We start from the raw sequence: 21,038 nt of genomic DNA, 5'->3' as shown, positions 1-21,038 counted from the left end.
GGACAGAGAGGAATCCAGGTCAGTGCGTTGCATGTCATTTGGTGGTCTTTCAGTTGTTGATTGCTTTCTCCATCATAAGGTCTTTGATTTTAATCGGATCATTGTGTGCACATATGGATATTCCTGGTGGCCTAACCAGTGAACATAATTAAAAGAAATGATTGCCTTTCACTTTAAGCAAACATCTGGTTTTACTTGAAACAAGATGACTTAGCTGTTTCAGAAACATTCTTGTAACCCTGGATTCACATTTTCGTCTTAAAATATATATTTTCTCTGTTCAAGCAGCATGTTAATGTAAACACTATATATAACTGACAACCAAAATTTTCAGAAGTATTTGGTGCTCTGAGCATTAGTGAAACCACAAGAATTATTACATTTTTGATTTGATCTCTGTAAATCTGTTTCAACAGTCACTCTGATTTAAACAATTATTCTGATTTATACTCCAAGAACTATAATTTGCAGAAAATGTAACCATGTGAAAACATGTTTTTGTGTAGTATATCTTGGCAACCTTGTTTTGTTGTGATGTCATTGCCTTAGGTTTCATGGAAATACTGAGGGAATAAAAGGAAAACAAGACCCTCTCTTTGAAGTATATTCGCATATCCCCTCTCTCTACCCCTAAAAAGGTTTTAATGGCTTTTTTCCATAATGACACTGAGTTTTCTGTTATTGCTTGACTGACATTATAGTCAGAAAAGTACTAAAGACTCTCATGAAAAGAATTTAATTGAGAGGGAAGGATTTATCACCTTTCACTCCTCCCTATCAGTTAGGAATAATCATTTGTATAATGAGCCATTTAGAGATCCTGGGGTTCTTTTCTTTCATATCATTACAGTGCCAGATTCTAAACAGTTAAACATAGGCACGTATGCAAGATACACACAACAGAGAAAATGAAATTTCAGACCATTTATCAACAGCAGAAGTAACATTGGAGCTTTCTCCATTAAAGCTCTATTTAATCTGTTTTATTGTAACATCTGAGGGAAGATGACTGTGCTTTATTAAACCAATAGCTCTCATTCACTTCATCACATCTGCTCTCTCTAAAAAAAAGTAAAAATAAATAAATACAAGGTTATTAAGAGTAGCCCTTCATTATAAAAAGCATACGTTACAGATAGTTACAATAGAATGAAAAATGGCAAAAGAAAATGTCTTCATATGGAAGCAATCCATCTGGATACACCTAGATATGGCATATAAGGATTTCCAGTGCTATTAAAAAGGTTATCCCTAGTACAAGATATTAAAAATATGCCTCATATGATTTAGGGATTTTAAACATCTCCAGTGTTTTTAGTGAAAGAAAGGGGAAAAAATGGGGAGAAAAGAGCATCACATTCAGAAACATTCCTACCTAGCTTCACATTTTTCTTCTTTCCAGCATTGACAAGAAAACACATCAGAGACAAGCTCATGCCTGTCAGATGTGTTCATATGCTAAAACAAATGACACCGCTTGCTAATTTCATTTCCCTAACACATGGTTTTGTATATGTGTCTGGCTGTTGTGTCTCTGGGATGTTTGAAAACGGTAACTTTTTCTTATCTGCTGAGCTCCACACTGAACTATAAGGAATCTTCTTACTGGGGCTGATTCTGCACTCAGTCACCCTGCTGTTAATCCTGAGCAATTTCATTGATTTCAATATATTTCTTACCTGATTAAGAGAATAGCTGGAGAACTGAGCTGTCATTAATGACCCTGTAAATATCATCAGCCTCAGCACATCACTACTGTCTGCAGTTCCGTTTGGCATCCTCTGCCAGACACAGCACAAGACAGACAAAGTGTTCTTTGCCTAGTATTTGGTCTTCTTCATAGGATTGGCCCATTAATGCGTATATATTTACTTTATTGTTCAAGGATAAAGAATCACAAATAGAGTTTTTATTATTTCTGAGTTTATATGTTTGTTATTAAATAACACTTCTTATTTATTCTAATTTCCCATATCTATTTTTCAATATATTATTATCAATCAATTGAACAATTAAACAAGCAAACAACAACAACAAAACCTTAATCTTTTGAATTGGCAACTATTTCAACTCCACCTGCAACAGTAAATGAGCAAAATGAACATTGGACACGACCTCAGCACTAGTCATATTTCATTTTCTAGCTATTAAAGGCAATGTTTTATAAATCTGTACAGCTATACCCATAGATTTGAGTAATTTACCATATTTCCTTCAAAATGCCAATCACTGACTATGTCCCTAGTACATTTGGTTCTTGGTACAATAAATAAAATTAATGTTCATGTATTAAGAAGAGTTACTATAAATTATTGCTCCCTCTTTCAGGACTATTACTTTAGCAGTGGTGTAGGAAATGAAGTCGTTTTGTGGAGTAGGAAACAGCAAGAGCTGTAGAGCACTTTTGAAACTCAGGTTTAAGGTGATCTCAGCCTGCCTCCGTGTTAGTCATTTCAAGGTCTGCTGCAGGTGGTCTTCACACAGAAGCTGAAAAGAGGCCACTCGTGCCAAAACTTGGAGCTGGGAGGGGTAAGTGATGAAGCATTCACAAGGAACAATAAAGCTTTCATGCTACAGAGGGAGTGAAGAATCAAGCTGAGCAACTTGGAAAAGTGTTAACAAGTAAAATGTAAAAATAGGTAAGTAGTTAAAGAAGGCATACATTAAAAGGAAGAATAGGGTTTATCTTTGGTATCTGGACTGAAACTTGGAGATAGTTTTCAGAAAATACACTGCTAAATTGTTCTTGTTCTGCTAAAGTGTTCTTCATGAAATAACAAGAATCCAATCCCAGCTGAAACAGCACTGTCACTATTGACAGTTTTTCCCAGTTCTAGCTCAGCTGAAATGCATTATTCATTTTTTAATTTTTATTGCATCCCCAACTTTCTAATTTCTCATTTTTTCTCAGTTCCATGACTTTCTCCAAAGTTTGGCATTCTATCCTGCTGGAACTTAAAACTAAGGGTGAAATCTTGGCACTGCTCACATTAATATAAGTTTGGCTTCTGCAATGAGGTCTGGATTTTGCATAGATGTTTAAGAAGTTCTGTGGGAGAAGTTCATGTCTTCACTCAGGCGTTTGGCAGTTAGGTATTAAAGTCTTTTTCTTTCCATTGACATACAAGGAGTCCAGTTATTATTTGAGATTAGGCAGTTACCCTGGATTATAAAGTGTCATTGTTATTACTTTATTCTGAATTTCAGTAGTTATGTCTTTCAGGAGGAGCTATGAGTTAACTATGGCTGCATCCTACAAACATTGTGTAAACCTGGGCTGGAGCAGGCAGCAATCCCTTCAGACAAGACAGATATGGGCTGAAGGAAGAGAATTAGCCTAGGAAAAGAGTAAATAATGTAGTGGTGACGAACATCAAAAATGTTCATGGCTAGGAAGAGGTGAAGTTACTGAAAACGCTGGGTATCCAACAGATAGAAAAAGAGCCTGAACATGGCAGTTGATATTCCCTGTGACAAACTTAATGAATTTTCCTGTAGAAGTTGTCTGTGGCTGAATTTGCTTTTGAACACCGTCACTGATGTAAGTAGCATGTGTAATGTCATTTCAACGTGACAGATTAAGAGTGGTGCAAGGAGTTCTCTGAGCATCAGAACAAGTATACGAATGAAAGACCAACAGTGTTGTCATTCATCTGTTTTAAAGGAACTTTGCTGCTTTGACAGAGAGACTGTCTACACAAAACTTGAGGTTCAATAATGAGGAAAAAACACAATATTTATAACCCTTGAAGACAATGCTTTTGGCATCTTCAAATGCAATTATTGCTGTGGTGTAGTATAGTCAAGTGACCAAAAGTTGATTGTATGTTGTCAACACGTTATTGAGTGCTTCACCAAGTCTTTCAGAGGAAAAGAATCTGGATGAGTACCCCAACATGAGCTGGGCTAAAATCTGTTTTCTTTTTTTACTGTTTCCACACAGGAATTCAGTGAGTGGAGTCATGCAAGGGAGAAAAGTGCAATACCAAGGTTGGTGGTTTGAAAATTTTCATAACCTGTTCTGTATCTAAGGTAGAATTCACTCTTTCACTGTCTGGCTTTTTAGGGCTTCTGAAGTTTGGCAGAGCTCTTTATGGACCTGAATTCTCTTCTATTAAATTCATTTGTGTGTCTGTGATTAGCATTAGAACTAAGCCAGCATAGAATTTCAATACACGCAAACTATTGCTGCTGTGATGATATGTGTTTAAAAAAGGTATGAAGTATTTGTAGGGCTGGTGGAATCATTTGTACCATTTCTTACATGTTTAGCACTGCCTGTCAAGGTAGAAGTGGAAGGCAAAAGCATCATTATGCTGTGACATGATGTGTTCTACAAAGAACAACTCTGAGTTACTGAGTGCTGCTCTGAAAAATTGACATCCTCACCAGCTATATCATGGCTGATCTACACTGTCTCCTCTTCTCATGAAAGCCATACATCTCACAAGTATGGATGGTTGTACAGGCTTATATGCTTATACTGGCTTATTGCCCTGTCATGTAGGAAGGGGAGCGTGGAAGAGTGCTTTGACACACTTGTATGCCTGTGTGCATGCCAGTCTATCTGTATAATATTCCTTACGGTGCGAAAACTACACCCTGAATTCCTCACAAAGGAACCCATTAATGTAGTTAATTGAGCCATTTAACGCCATGAGGCAAGCAGGGGCTCAAAATATCTCAACTGTTAAGAAGTACCAGGGCATCGGTGGAGAACCGGTGGGAAAGCGAGGCCAATAACTGGTTACGGCCCTTAGCAGGCATGTCATAACCCCTGCTTTGTCTACATTAATGGGCACTGGTTGTGCTCACAGTTCTGCTCACCAGATTCCCCTTCTGGGGCTGGAACTTTAATTTATTTGACAGCGCTGTGTGGAAGCAGTATGGCAGTTTTGCTTTCCCCTTCTACAGTCCGCCTTTTCCATTTGTGTGGGAAACAAATGTCTTCTGTGGAAAATCTCCAAATCTGTCTGTGCATCAGGTCGAAGCTGGAGCACATTACCATACCTCCATTAGTGTTATTTGGAATTTAGACAAGCTGAAGATCAAATGAAACAAATGGTGGTCTTAAAAACCCAGAACAAAGAAAAAGAAACAACAGGACAGGTATGTTGTTTGAAATATTTCCAAGATACGTAATAAACTAACTTTAAATTGGTATCCTTTTAAATTTGACAGCTTTGCTTGATACTGTGCAAACCCAAGAAATTTGTACCAGTGCATTGGGTGAATCAGTCACATTTTTCTGATAACATTTTAAGCTATTCCTCTTTGTGAATAGATAGATATGACATATAGGCCCTGAACCCAACTATCCTGAAAGAGATTTTGTATATCACCCTACTTTGCTCCCTCAAGACCTGAAGAAACTACTGTGATCACATCGCATGGCATCCAACAAAGAACACTATGAAAAATTCTTCAAGTCAGGTCTGTGTCAGTTGTGTTATCCATGGAGCTAGTTAGTAAAACCACCACACCATGTAAGCTAAGACATATCACTGAGAAGACCTTCAGTCTTCAATCAATGGATGGAGAGTCTGTCCTACAAAAGCCATTTTGAGATGTTTGTCTCACTCCCAGGTTGAATACTGGCAGAGACGTTTCATATTGGAAGCACATTTGCAATGCAAGTATTTAATTCTCAGATGAAATTGAGCATTTTTAGAATAGACGCACATTGCTGTGTCCCCTCCATCACACTTGAGATGTGCCAGTTATATGCAGTCCATCACACCCTTTTGCTAATGGCTTAGCTGACAGCATGCACAGAGAACTACAGAAAAAATTGCAGCACTTTGGCTCCTTAGTGTTACCCCCTCAAACCTCTTTTAAATGATGAAGCACACAGGATAACAAAATAAAGCTGTTTCTGGCTTTCAGGACTATTCTACTCAGGCCTAATTCCTGTAACTGTGCATTCGCATTACACATGACCAATATGCATATCGTAGATTTCCATATTTTTGATTTGCCTCATATATATAGTCCCCTAGATATGTATAAACTATATTTATAAATGTCAGATTGTTCTGTCTGATAGAGAAGCATCATCTCTTGGAGAAAGCCAGGAAACATTGCATGTTCACGTAGCTCTAGGAAACATAGCATGTTCACCTTTCTGCAGATATTGTTATTAGGTGTGTATTTAGATCTACAGGCTCCTCTCTGTGTTCAAGTTTTAGATTGGATGGATATAATAGATATGAAGCCTTTTATGTATCCTATTTCTTTTAGTTTTAAAGGCATTCCTTTCTGTTCAGAGTTGCACAGCCTGTTCCAGTTTTACTGTCATCCTCACCAGTCTACTGGGAAAATGGAATGCAGCAAATAAGACATTTCACAAAACTCAAAAAATTCCCCTCATATTTGATCCCTTTCAAACCTTTCTGCTGGTACGATACTAAATCTATGATTTATGAGAATCCTGCCTCCAAAATCCATTCAGCTCTTAATTACTGAAGTATATCTTCATTGTTATCTATCTGAATTGGACAAATAAAAATAAACTTACAGGGAATAAACTTGATCAGAGAAAGCATTTTCCAAGCACTGAAGAAAAGTGAAGCCTTTTTTTATGGAGAATTATTAGAGATAAATTTATACTGACCAAAAATTAAAATACAATGCAAAACTGAGCTGAGATATATCAAATGTCTGCATATTTTATGTATTAAACCACAGGGTATTCCATGAAACAATGGTGCCCTCTTTAACAAAACTCTGTTAAAGAAACAGACCTGTCAAAGGAACACATTTTTCTAACCAATTAGGTTTTGCATTTAACATATTCCTGCTTTGTATATTTTTCTGTGGTAGCTGCTAAGTAAAATATATATACTCTTCAATATTTACTTACTTCTGGAATGGGAAATTTCCACAAAATTTACTGATTTAAGAACTGATTCTAACCTAATAAAAAAAAAACCCTCTGGGAATACTTAATGTCACTCAATCTGTGGAACGGTCCTTGTTCATTTAGGGCACCATCCAATTCCTAGACTTTTACAAGGTGGGGGGCTGAAGTGCATCTCTCAGGCACCAGTAGGCAAATTGCTCATCTGTCTGATGCTTAGGCTTCATTAGATCTTCTGAAGAACTGTTCTGGGAGTTGATCACCCTTCAGTAATTAATCACTTCACTCAAAATTCAGAATGAAACACAGGGAGGCTCAAAAAGGTCGTCATGTTACCTCTCCTTGACAAGGTATAGTACATCTGAGCTGCTGCAACTGACTGAACATACTGTTAGCACATGGAGAGTGCAAGGTAATGTAACTTGGCTGCCATTGAAACAGCAGTTAAAAATAAATAGTGTTATATTTTCAACAGAGAAGAGTGCATGCATGGCAGCAGCTCCACTGACACACTTCAACTTTTTGACTACGTCTAGCCATCAGGCATTAGGGCATCTCGCGATTTCACAGTGCTCTGCTGGCAAGCCATACAGGTAATCACTACTTAGAAGATTTTGGAAAAGATACCCAACAACACACGTCACTCATGCGAATCCTGGGAATCAGATATTGACCAATATGAACAATCACATAAGTCTGCAATACTTCTGAATGGCAAAATTTGGATTGAGAGCTTGCAAGTGCAAAAAAAGTTCATAAATTTCTTCCCAATTACAATTTCAATCTATAGCAGTAGTTTGTAAATTATAGTTTAAGTGTTAAATAATTGCAGAATAATTTAGATTTGGAGGTCCCATCCCTGGTCATCTGGTCCAATCCCTGCCTAGAACAGTGCTGAATCCAAAGCTAGACCTTACTGCTGAATGATGAATATATCCATTGATGAAAATTTTGCAGTGTATGTATAGTATTTTTTTTTGTCAATATTTATTATGAATTGGTAATGCTTTCTAAAATCTTAGCCTGTTACATAAAATTGTTATTTTTAGCCTCTGGACTGTAATGTCGAGTTCAACACCAGAAGTGATATGGTATTTCGTTTAAAGATTTTTTTCTAAGTGATTTAAATAAATCATGTCTTTGAACTCAAACCCACAAGCAGAGTTCCAATCTGGGTAGTATATTAGGGATTATTTTAATAGTGGAAGGTGCAGAAATGGTAGAAAGTACAAGGCCCAGATTATTGTACAGGATAAATCAGATTTTTTTTTCCTTTGACCAACAAATCAGCAACTTTGCTGCCCTCCTCTGACTTTTTTCATTGAATTCTCTTCCTCTTCTGTACTCAGCTATAATCCAAGCAAACAAACAAATAAACATAAAAAGCAGGAATACCTACACTCCACGGATTTAAAAACATTTTCTTTCTTTTTTGTTGTTGTTTTATCTACCGTACATGTGTTGTTAAAAAAATTTCTTGACAATAGGTTGGGGACAGCTAGTCCCTGAAAGTTTCACTTATTATAATTCTAGCCATTTTTATCACATTTTAAAAATAATAATAGAAAGTCAGCAAGAAGTTATTTGCAAATACCTTCCACAGTACTTGATTCAGAGCAAGTTGATTAGAAAGACCAATGGGTATTTAATGAAAATCAGAAAGTATCACTGATGCCATCCAGCTACCCTTTCCAGATTCTTAAAATACTTGCTCTGTAAGTAGCACCATCCATGTGTGCAAACATGAGAAGTAAACTGAAGTAAAGCTGCTGCTTTTTCTCAGTGCCAAAAATGCAAGATGCCACAAACTCTGTAGCTGGAAAATGTCATCTTGTGCTTTCTCCCCTGAGGCCAGACCAGCTCTGTCTGTGTAACTCCTGGTAGATGTTTGCTCTTAAAATTTAATAGCAATGAGGATTCATAGCCTTTATCTAATAAAATATTCTATAAAATACATATGAAACATTCTGGCAATGTTAAGAGGCCGTGAGACACCTATTACACTTATTTCAAGGTCTTTTTACATTATTATAGCAGGTATAATAGTATAGTCTATAGTACATGAGAATAACTGTGCTGGAATCTAAACCTTTTATTTAAAGAGGGTGGGAAATGTCAGCATAAATCCTGAATCATTCATTGCCTTTGCACAGAACTCACTGACTGGACCATTCCAATACAACTTTACAAGTTACATTGTACCTCAGATACATCTTTCTGTTAGTGATATAGGAATATTCATAGTTGCAGAATCTTTTTGCCAGAACAAAACAGCACTTTTCCTGAGGAATGCATGTATAAGGGGGATAAGAAGAAAGGGAAAAAAGCATTTGTGGAACAATTTCCCTACTCAACATTTTCTAGATGTGCTTACATTGGTTTCATTCATCTATATCTGTGCTGGAGCTGAGCACTTCACTAAAACATCTCATTCTCTTCACCACTTTATTTACAGAGAAAGATGAGCCTGAAACCACTTGGCCCAGTTTTGCTGAAATTTTTTGTTAAGTGATTTTTCCTTAACTGTTTGTTTTCATTTCTTCACAGAAGACTTGCAGTATGTGAGATGTTTGGTTGCCAGCAGAGAATCTTGATTATCAGACAATGCAGCTATAGAGTGGAAATGTATATTTGCATGGCATTTGGCTCAGTTTCTTCCAAGAGAAGATAAGTGAGCTATGCTCCTTGGGTTAGCCATTAAAAAGGAATCCCAAATGAATTTAGTAATGAACAAGGCCAGCTCCTCTCACCTAGTTCACAGCTGTTACTGCAAAGAACTGCTTGCAATTTATTTTTTTCAGCCATGTTAGATGGTCAAGAGCTTAGAGCAAATCCAGTATCAGGAATTGAATCAAACATGGACAGGGCTAGATTCAGGCCGTATATAAATGGAAGAGATGTGTAAGCCTCTATCCCATCATGTTCTTCACATTGGGACACCAAGCAAAATGGATAATGAATAGTTGCTAAGTTGTGGCTATGCTTCATTTCCATTTCTTTCTACTCTCTTTCAGGTTCTATATACCCATTACTCTGACACAAAACTTTCCTGATGGGTGAGCAGTAGGGGACCAAGTCTCATGCCTAAATACAGATATCTAGTGCTATGCTTAGGTGTCCAGGTGTGGTGGGTTGCCCCAGGCCAACAGCCAAACACCCACCCACTCTCTTGCTCACTATCACCAGAAGGATGGGCAGAAAGTAAGATGAAGGCAAAAAGATTAATGTGTTAAGATAACAACATTTTAATAGCCAAAGCAAAAGCTGAATTCACAACCAAATCAAAAAGAGGAATTTGGTTGCTATTTACCATCTGCAGGCAGATGTCCAGCCACTTCATCACAATGATTGCCTGGGAAGACAAATGCCATAACCATAACTGTCCCCCCTTCTCTTCTCCTCCTTTCCCAGAGCATTTATTGCTGAGCACAACTTCACAAGGTTATTGAATATCACTTTGGTCAGTTGGGGTCAGCTGTCCTGGCTGTGTTCCCTCTCCACCTATTGCCTATTCCCAGCCTGCTCGCTGTGGGGCAGAGTGGGACAGAAAGACAGCTTTGATGCTGTGCAAGCAATGTTCACTGATGACAAAAACATTGATCTGTTATTGACACAGTTTCAGCCACAAATCCAAAGCATAGCACCATATGGGCTGCTATGGAGAAGGTTCACTCCATCCCAGTTGGGCCCAGTGCACATGAGGTGTTCACATGAGGTTGGCACAGGACTTGCAGGAGTCTGCAGCCTTCTGGGGCAGCCAGGTAGGATGTTCTGAAATGCCTAAAGCAAAAATGGATGCCTATGTTTAGACATTCAAGTCTCCCGTTGGGCCTTGCCTTTATTCATTTCTGCTATTGTTTTACCTCCAGTGAAGCCATGTTGCAGCATTGCGGTGATTCTTGACTTACACCACTGTTGGGTGAAGAAACAGCTTCAGAATATAGGAAGCACTTGTCAGGACGTACGTGCACGTGGGTGTATATCTAACCATTGATGATCATATTTTAGCCCAGTTGAGCCCATTTCTGCCAGAAATGTTGGTATCACATAGTGAAGTTCACTTATAGAGGCCATGAGATTTCCACAGCAAATCCTACATGGATATGAAGAATGTGGGCAAAGAAGCATGAAGTGGTAAGTAATTTCCATCCCTGGGCAGGACTGGGTGTATCTGATGCAGAGGGGTGGTGCTGACATGACAGCTTTATGCGTACTCTGTTAGTACCTCCCAAAAGTGTGCTAGCAGCCAGATAGTTTAGATTCTGAGTAATTTTGGTGCTTTTGATTTCAATTGTAAATCCACATAAACATTATTTCTATTGGAGAAATAATGGTGTGAATGTAAAATGTATATTCCCAAAGAATTATAACTCTTGACATCTTTTTGCTGGCTGGCGGGTAGCATTTCTGACAGCGTTGCTTCAGAAAAGATTTAAGAAAGCCACGCTCGAGGGGTGTTTAGTAGTGAGAGAAGGGGGCAAGGGGAACAGACCTGTCTAGAGGACTGCATCTGGATGGGGTAGCTCCATCTGGTGACATAAAACCCAGGACACTCAAGAAGAGGATCTCAAGATTTAATCCAGGCAGACACTCACAAATAAGTTAGCTTTCCATCTCCAAAAGAGGCATGTGGAAGTGGGAGGCAGTCATCCTTGGCTTGTCCAGGTGTGCATCTACTGCTGTGGAAACCTTACTGACCAGTCTGTCCCACCATACCCGCAATGGCTCTGCTTGCTGCAGGTTAAGAACAATCTCCCATCCAGCCATGCTACTTTCGAACTGTTTGATAATTTATTAGTGCTTAAATGCTGTTGAAAAACACATATTTCATAGCTTTAGCACCTGAGCAAGTGTTAAATGGCTGGCAGGAGGTCTATCTGGGGGAACAAGGCTGGTGTTTAACACCTCATTATCACTTTCCAGTGTCCTCTGGCTAGATAACCGAGAACTGCAATATGGAAGGGTTTCAGAACTATTTTGGAAATATAATTGCCTAGCTAACAGAAAATTAAACTGTAGCAAAGCCTCTTCTCTGTCCTTTTGAAAGTTTTCTCTGTCTCCCTATTTTATGGAAATAGAAATTGGCAGGGGGAAGGTAAGTTGCTGTGAACACAGAGCAGTAACAATCACGTCTCAGCTCTTTCTGTAGAAGAGGGTTGACATTTACTGCAAAGCATGAAGACAGTTTAAAATATTATAACTAGAAATGATATAAAATGAGAAGAGGTATCAGAAGGATATCATACAACAAATGAGTAGCATAAGAATTAGAGAAAGCAAAATGGTGAAACTACTTTCTTGCCATTCCATCGTCTTTGTCATTTTTAAGCTTCACAGGGAAGCTGGCTATCACAGTGCTAGGTCTGGGTGCAGGAGCACAAAAGTAAGCCTGAGACTGCCAAGCCCATTGCTGTCACAGGTAACCCCATCAGAAAGCTCTGATGATAAAATTATAAACACTTGAGTAGAGGTAGAAATGATTAAATGATTTTTAGTCCACCCTTCCTATTTAAACACTGCTCCACCTTGGGATTGAAGTCCACCAAAGATTAAAAAGGTGTTTGTTTGTTTTAACCTGAGTTTCTTTATGGAGACTTTATTCTTCTGACAACATTATTTTCAGCTTTAAGCAGAATTCTTTTCCGATGCCTTTGTAGCTCCTGTGGATTTAAAGAATAATTATGGTTCTAAATTGCACAGGTTCTGATTGCATCTTCCTATAAAAACAGACCTTGTTCCTGTTCCAGCCTCCATTCACGAACATAGAGATTCAGAAAAGTTTTGCGATAACTCTGTCACATATGTCTTTCCAGCAACATTATTGCTGTTCTCGACAATCCTGCTGGAGCTATTATATGCTGTCTAGTATGCTTTGTCAGGAAAGAGTTTCTGTGAAAAATTACCTGGAGCAATCAGAGGAAGAAGCTCCTGGAAGGACTGGTGGTCTGCTGGGATCCTGAGGAAATGAGCTGTGGGCAGGAAGGTTGGATGGCTCCTCTCTCACAGTGAAGATTTGTAGGATAACCAAGCTACTGATTAAAGGCAGCTGAAAGGGGGATTATCTACAGTAAGAAACCAGTTCATGGATTCGCTGTTTTCAGCAAGAGACTTTCTGAAGTGAAGGAATAGTTATATACATAATACAGAAAGTCATTGTGATGGTATAACAGGGGCTGTAATGTGGAGGAGGTGGAGGTAGTTTTATCTCTATGCTAAGTCACACACCTGTGCTCAGTAATTTCTGTAATTATTACCCCTGATAGGCCCTGTGGTAATGGGACAGCTTGGGGTCCAGATCTTGCCAATTTTATACTAAAGACTCCAGATGTTGCTTAAGGGAGCAAGGGCCTCCACAGGAGCAACTGCAATGGCAAAGCCTGTGTCCTGGTTTCAGTTAGGACAGAGTTAATTTTCCTCCTAGTAGCTGGCAGGGTGCTATGTTTTGGATTAGAATGAGAAGAGCGCTGATAACATGCTGATGTTTTAATTGTTGTAGAGCAGTGCTTACACCAAGCCAAGGACTTTTCAGCCTCTCTCTGTCCTGCTAGCGAGCAGGCTAGGGATGCAGCAGGAGCTGGGAGGGGACAGACCCAGGACAGCTGACCCAAACTGGCCAAAGGGGTATTCCATACCATCTGACGTCATGCTGAACAATATATAGGGGTGGCTAGCCAGGGTGGAGGGGGGGGCCGGCTGCTCGGGGATAGGCTGGGCATCGGTCAATGGGTGGTGAGCAATTGCATTGTGCATCACTTATTTCGTACACATTATTATTATTATTATTATTATTATTATTGTTATTCTTTTCCCTGTCTTAATAAACTGTCTTTATCTCAACTCACAGACTTCACTTTCCTGTTTCTCTCCCCCATCCCGGAGAGGGAGGGGGGAGGGTGAGCGAACGGCTGTGTGGTGTTTGGCTGCCAGCCGGGCTAAACCACAACAGCCTGAAATGTCAAAACGAACCCTACAACAAGTGACGGGATCTATCACGGACAGGCTGAAACAGACGTCTGTGCGATTGTGTCAAGTGGGGCAACCCTATTTAGATAGCGCACAAAGTTCTCTTTCCACCTCAGAATGATCAGAAAGCAGGCTTTTCTAAAATCTGGACTTTTATTCATTTTATTGCAGAGGTCACAGAATACAAATAGCTGCCATAGAAAACTGAACAACAGGTCAGGAAGAAAGACGACACTGACTAAATCACATAGTAATCCTGACACTTCCTAGTCAGCAAGTCCGAGGCTATAATGCTGAATCCCACTATTTCCATTTAGACTGATGTTTGACAGCATTAGAAAAAATGGTGATGTCAAAAGGACTACTGTTCCTGCAGCTGACAAGGAAACCATTTTATATAATTGTTTCAGCCTACAGAAGAGGGTAATTCCTTTGGACATTGCTGGGTTTTATTTTCATAAAGAGTGAATAAATTATCTCAGTCCCCTGGATCAGAGGATGTTGAGTTCAAATCCTGTCACTGGAATAATCACTACAAAATAGTTCAGTGTTGATTCTGCAATTTGTGGGTAGTTTTGGTGGGAAAGGCATTTTTCCAAGTTTGCTCTCTTGATGTGTTGAAAATTACAGAAGAACTGAATTGTCAAAAGGGTGGCCAGGATAGTCAAAATGGCAATTGGCTGAAATATGTACAATAAAAGTAGACTAGATTCAATAAATTGCTACCCCACTGTTAGATTTCATCACTATGAAAGGCCTATGACAACTTAACTAGAATCGGTCATTTTAATGATTCCTAAGGTGTCTCTCTTAGAAGTCCTAGGCAAAGAGACTGTATAAGTATTAGGAAATCTCACATTTCATTTCTGCAAAATGTAAAGGTGTTCTCTTGTGAGGTTTTGCTTCACTGAGGGCTAGAGAAAATAAAGGTCTCTTATATTGAAACATCTGATCCCTATTACTTTACTTAATGTGTACTTCCTTTACAAAATTCACGTTTCTATACGGTTTCAACTTCAAATTTATTAAGTTGTTATTTTCATATTATTTATAATAAATTGGTTCTTTGGGAGGTGAAGGACAGGTGCTTATTAATTTACATACAACATTACAGAGAAAATAATCAGTAAAATAATACTGAAGCAGAGAACTACTACTACAACTACTAAAAGCCCTACCTTTCTAATGATTAATCATGATTAATATGTGCTGATACCATGAAAGTGTTATTTTTCATGTTTTTCTAGTCTGTTCATCTTCTCTGAAAAACTAAAAAGGTATTTTTGTGTTTTATGAGATTTATGAGGTTTCTCTCAAGTGCTCTATTAGAAGAGTACCACTACTGATCCCAGTCACTCTGGGATCACCACTGTAAACCAACAGTTGTCACTTTATCACTCTGCCATTGTGCACCCAGCAGATGCAGGAAGCACAGCAAATGAAATGCCAGTTAATTTGATATGTGAACTGGACTTAAGTTGCTTGGTTCCTTTTTCTTGGGCAAAGATAGGAATAGATTAGCAAAAATTATCTTCAACAAGTTATAAAAAATGAGTGAGAAATTTCCTTTTGTCCAGCTCATGAGAATATATAAATAAACCTCTATCCCTTGAATTAATCCTTGATGAGGAACTGATAACTACTGGGCCATGGGTATCCCTGATCTTGTCTCCACCAAAATGACTGTTATTGTATTTAGATTAATTTTGCTTTGAATCTTTAAAGACTGGGAAAAGGTAAGGTGTTGCTTGTTAATACTGGCATTTTTTAGTATATCATAATAAAATGCCCTTTTTACATCTTACCAGTTTGGCTGTTTTTATGCTCTATGTTTTTATGCTTTTTTATTTTTTATTTTTTATGCTCTATGTTTTTATGTTTTTTTGGACTCAATGATCCCTATGGGTCCCTTCCAACTCGGGATATTCTATATTCTATGCTAACCATTTCTATCACGGACAGCCCATGCTCAGCAACCTGCAAGACCAATGTCAGTTGAAACAACAGAGAAGTCATAGAGATTTGAGTGGTGAGTAGCTAACTGTTTTGTTATGGTTGTGGCTAATTACTCTTCAAGCTCTGCTACTTCACAGGGATTTCACTCTTAGGGTCTCTAAACAGAAATCTGTTAGTTTTGGCAGCCTGTGGTCTGCTGTGTAACATTCATCAGTGTCTTTCTCTGGAGTTTCAAAGGCAACACTTACATGTAATGGTTTTGCTGTGAGACAAAACAGAAAATGAGTATTGTGGTGTTGAAAACACATTTCACAGAGTTGTTACAGGTTTTTTGGAAGGCTGCCCTTTATTTAATTAATCTTTCTGCATTTTGTTTTTGCATTTTCCTTCACTGTTTTATTATTCTCTGAAGGGCTTGGTCCCCAGAGCCTGCTACAGGGAAAGGTCTCCTGGATTAGATTTGTGGTGCCTTCCACCTGGTGCATTTCCATGAGTCCTTCATGATTAGCAGTGTGGCGTGCAGGCCTACTGCGAATGATCAAATGATCTGTTTTCTTTTCCCTTGAGGTAAACCACATTCGCTTGAATAAGAAAGCAAAACCTCCTCAGCAGACCTGAAATGCAGCCTACTGCTTTGGAGAGTGGTCTAATAGGCACTGATGTAAAACCCTGACCACCGTTAATGTGACTCTGTTTCCATGAAGCCTTCTTTAGACATTTATTTATTAGACATGTATTTATTATATACATAGGTGATGCCAGCATGCTCTGCTGGATTAAAGCTTGTTGAGTTAAATGATTATTCTGGAAAGATTTATTTTCCTCTGAAAGTAGTTACACACCAGTCCAGTGAAATAAGTACTGTGGAAAATCTCACTCCACTGCTTTGATGGACTAAGCTGGTGCCATCTACACTCGGCAGACACGGGCTTAAGAAACTGTGACTTTTCATAACGTCACTGATTGACAGTTTAGGTGTTAAGTAATTTCTGTAGTGGACAAGCACCTGGAAGCAAAGTAGCAGTTTGTCTTTGGCAGAGCTCTGGCTGAACTCATTGTCCAGGCTGAGATCTATCCAGGCAGCTCATGGCTTTGGCTACATCTAAATAAACAGCTTTGAATGCTGGCTTGGAAATGTTAATGGGTTTCTTGCATCATTTATGACTATGTGTAGTGGCAATTGTGCCCAACAAATCCACCACGTAAATCAGGTGTATATTTTGGCATGGTCAACCCTGTGTGGAAGACAGCTTTTAAGTAAGAAAAAGAAAAGTTGCCTCATAAATGTCAATAAGATACTCCATCAGACTCCAGGAGAAAGAAAATCCACTAGCAATATGACAGGGTTACCATCCATGAATGCAGATGAATGATCAGCAGTTGAATGTACGCTTAAAATAATCTTTCATCACCATTAATATTTAGTTTGAGAGATTAAAAATAAAGTTGCCATCACTTTATTTTATTATATATAGGGTTTATAAATGTCTATATGTGCATAGCTGTCACCTGGGAACCTAACTACAGTTTATTTAAATTTTTTATGCGTGATATATCTAGTAGTTGTTTTAAGCTCTGTTTACATGCCAGCCAAGGCTTCAATATAGCTGTGGTGTAAGATTGAAAGGAAAGTTTAAACTGTGTGAAGGAGAAAGAGTGCCCTAATTTCCATGTTGGATAACTGTGTACCCTCATTATAGTATGTGCATTAGTGGAGGGGTGGGATGATATTAACAAGTAGCCAGCGACACTTAAATAGCTAAAGAATTGGTGGGCTGCACTGCAGGGGCACATGGTACTCAATGGTCTCCAGTTCCTTCAGAAGGTGGTTTGGATCTGGAGTTTAACCTAAATTGCTTTGACTTCAGACTTTTTGCTGGAAAAATCTATCTTCCTTCAAAGATGATAAAGGGGTCCTAAAAGAACTCATTAACAGTAGTTAAAAGTAGAAGTCTTGCACAACTCTACAAGATGTGCAGAAACCAGTACATATGGACTTCAGTCCTTACCTTCACATAACAGGTTATGAATGTTCAGGTCTCTGAAATCACTGCACTTTGAGAAACCAGCTCCTCTTTTATATATTTCCTATGTATTCTATTAGAAGGACAGGTGGGAGGATGGAAAATCAAAGCTGAGATGTTGCTGTTGGAATTCAGATCAGGCTGCAAGAAAGTAGAAGCTGTAGGACACAAACTTTGAAGTGAGAGTAGATGGTTAGGGACTGTGAGAAAAATGGCCAATTCCAAGAGCTCAGAAACAGGACCTGGCCTCATCCTCTTCTCCTTCTAATCACAGCACTGGTAGGAAACAACAAAATTTAATTTTTAAGAAGTTTAGCAAGTGTTGGAACCAAAGGGACCTGAGCTCATGAAGATTTCTCTCAGAGAGGAGGTTGATTTTAGTCTCTAAGAAGGAGGCAAAATTTGATGGAAATGTTTTCTGCCATAAGGAAGTTGTTTTTGTTTGTTTGCTTGTTTTCTTTCTTGCTTGGTTCTTTGTTTTAAATAGTCTCTCAGCTCTTTAAGATGTCTGACAGAGACCCAGCCCATACTGAGGCTTTTCCTCAGTGGGAACCTACATCTCTCTCCTTTGCCATTTTTTTTCCATTAACTCAACATTTGTGAAGCCCAAGTCTCTTCACATGCTCTCCCTGTAATTAAGACAGCTATTCTCTGTATTTAGGGTAGACCCTATTTTACCATCACCTTTTGAAGTGAAAGCTGAGGAAGCTGTACTTCATCTGCTTCCACCCTAGGATTTGCTTCCCACTCATCACTGGGTCTCCTACCGTGTCCTCCATCTCTTACTCTGCCACTTGCAGAGTGAGGGGACACAACCAAGTAAACACGTTGGGAATGACACACAAGGAAACCTTTAGACCATGAACTTGAAATATGCTTTTCCATGGAGGGCTTTTGCCCAAGAAGGAAAGATTGGCACTTGGAGATCAGTCACTGGTTTTACTCCCACATTGTTCTTGTTCTCAGGACACTTCTGGGCTGTATTCAATAATCTATGGCAGACCTGGCTTCACAGTGCTGAGAGGTTTAAAAAAAACATTTCAGATGCTTCATTGAATTCTGCAGCCTAGATCTATCCTCAGTATCCAGAGATACTTAGCAAGTAGGAGCTTCTTGACTCCCAGTATTAAATGAAAACCGTCTGTTCCAGGGGATGATTCAGATGGCCTGCTTCGTGCTCTGGAACCCCTTCTCCATCCACTGGCCGCAGGAGGAACTTAAAGGCATATATAGGCTCCTCTGTCTTGGTTGCTGGAGGTAAGTGCCTGAAATGAGATGGCTTGAATCAATTTGAGTAAGAGAAAACAGGATGGGAGGCAATTTTTTTTGAAACAACAAAAACAAACAAACAAACAAAAACTACAGGCTTTTTCCTGAATTCTTGTTGTCCTCCTTTTCCAATAAATAAATAAATAAATAAATAGAATCTAAGCCACTGCATCAGTTTCATCATTTTTTTACTGGTTCATAAGAAATTCTCTTTGAGACATCTCATTTACAGGACCTGTTCTTCCAAGATTAGACTATGAAAGGAACATTCAGGGTATTTGATACCAGACTCTAGATCAGCTTTTCAGCCAGGTTATAGCAGCTTAACCAAACTGGATCTGCCTTCTTTGAGAACCAATACTACAAATCCTTAGTATGGACTAAAGTATATTTTTCTCCTCTCAAAAAGCATGAACAAATATTCTATCAAAATAAATATTTTACAAAAATCTAGCTTTTAAAAATATTCAATGTATCTACAAAATACTGCTCTGAGAGGCTCCCCAGGTATAATTTCTAATGGATCCATTATCTATGTTGCCCACACACACACACACAGCCTTGCACACACACACACACACAAAAAACCCACCTCAAAAACAAACAATTAAAAACAAAATAAAACAAAACAACAACGACAAAAAATAAACTTGAAACAGAGCCCAGACCATCCTCCTGCAAACAATGCCCTGTTGGGCACTGTGATATCTAAGGTCTTAGCTGTGGCAAGCAGAACTTTAAGTTACACTCTACTATTTGTCACCATTAAAACAAAACCAGAATATATTACCCCAGCTAAAAGAAAACCTAACTCTCAGAAAGCGCCTTTCACAAAGCCCCCACCAAGAAATGAGTCATTTGGGGACTCGCCACTGTCTGTGAAAACTTATAAAACACGATCTCTGCGATTTGGTGGCTTCATTTGAAAACGACTGACTTGTGTTTCTTTCCCACTGAATGGCAACGTAAACTGCCAACACAGAGTGTGTCCACTTTAAAGACCCTCTCGCTCTCTAGTGTCTTGCCAGTTTTTGTAAAAGCTGGGCTTGTGTTATGAGCAGGGTACCCCTCTGCGGATCCCAGTGCAGGATAAGCAGGTTTCTCTAAACTGCTCCAAGCAGCAAGGGGTAGGTTCACCCCCTGGGGAGAGCGAGGCAGGTCTTCAGATGGACTCACTTTTTGACCTCTCGTGTTATTTATGAAGTCTTTTAGGATCACGCTCTCTGTGTTTGAATTTCAAATGAGGAGTGGGATGAGCAAATATATTTGCTTAACATGTAGCTATGAATAGTCATTAGAAAATAAACCTGTGGGAGGAGGCAAGATGGATGTGGAAAAGGCTGGAAAAAGTTATTTGGGGTGGGATACACCTTTGTTTCTGGCTATAATAATTTCTAATCCAGACAATGATACAAATTTGGTGCCCAGTTTTGGCTGTGCAGTTCTGTTCAGTGTCCTGTGAGTTCAGCAAATGGTTCTGGTGCAGCAGTCCATGCTGGAGCAGTGTCTGGGCTGAAAGAAAAAAATTCCTCCTGGGAGAAACCATGCTATATAGTCTAGCAAAGCATTGTAAGGAATGGTTTGCTGGAATGAAAGGTAAAGTGTGAAAATAGTCCCGACTGCTCAGCAAACTGTGATTTCTACTTTATGCCTTTTGGCAGCCTCATGCTTTTTGCTTTCTCCTACATTAACAACATACATAAAACTCAGGCCCCTGGATTTCTGGCATATTAGCTGTTTTTTACTGAGGGGTTAGCCCGAGTTGTTCAGGCTGCGTTTACCTTCAGTACAGCATTGCCCGTCTCCTGAGTAGACCCAAGGGACGCGGTTGTGTGGACTGTCAGTGGGGATTGTTCAATGTTATTATTGCAAATCATCCCTGGGAACCTGCCTTGAGCTGTCCAGCACCTTCAAAGACCCTTGACTCTCCATATGCCTCTGTGCTTCTGAAGCACTAATGATGGGAA

This window comes from Cygnus atratus, chromosome 3 (assembly GCF_013377495.2).
Source record: "Cygnus atratus isolate AKBS03 ecotype Queensland, Australia chromosome 3, CAtr_DNAZoo_HiC_assembly, whole genome shotgun sequence".
Classification (NCBI taxonomy): domain Eukaryota; kingdom Metazoa; phylum Chordata; class Aves; order Anseriformes; family Anatidae; genus Cygnus; species Cygnus atratus.
This window is presented reverse-complemented; position numbering follows the sequence as displayed.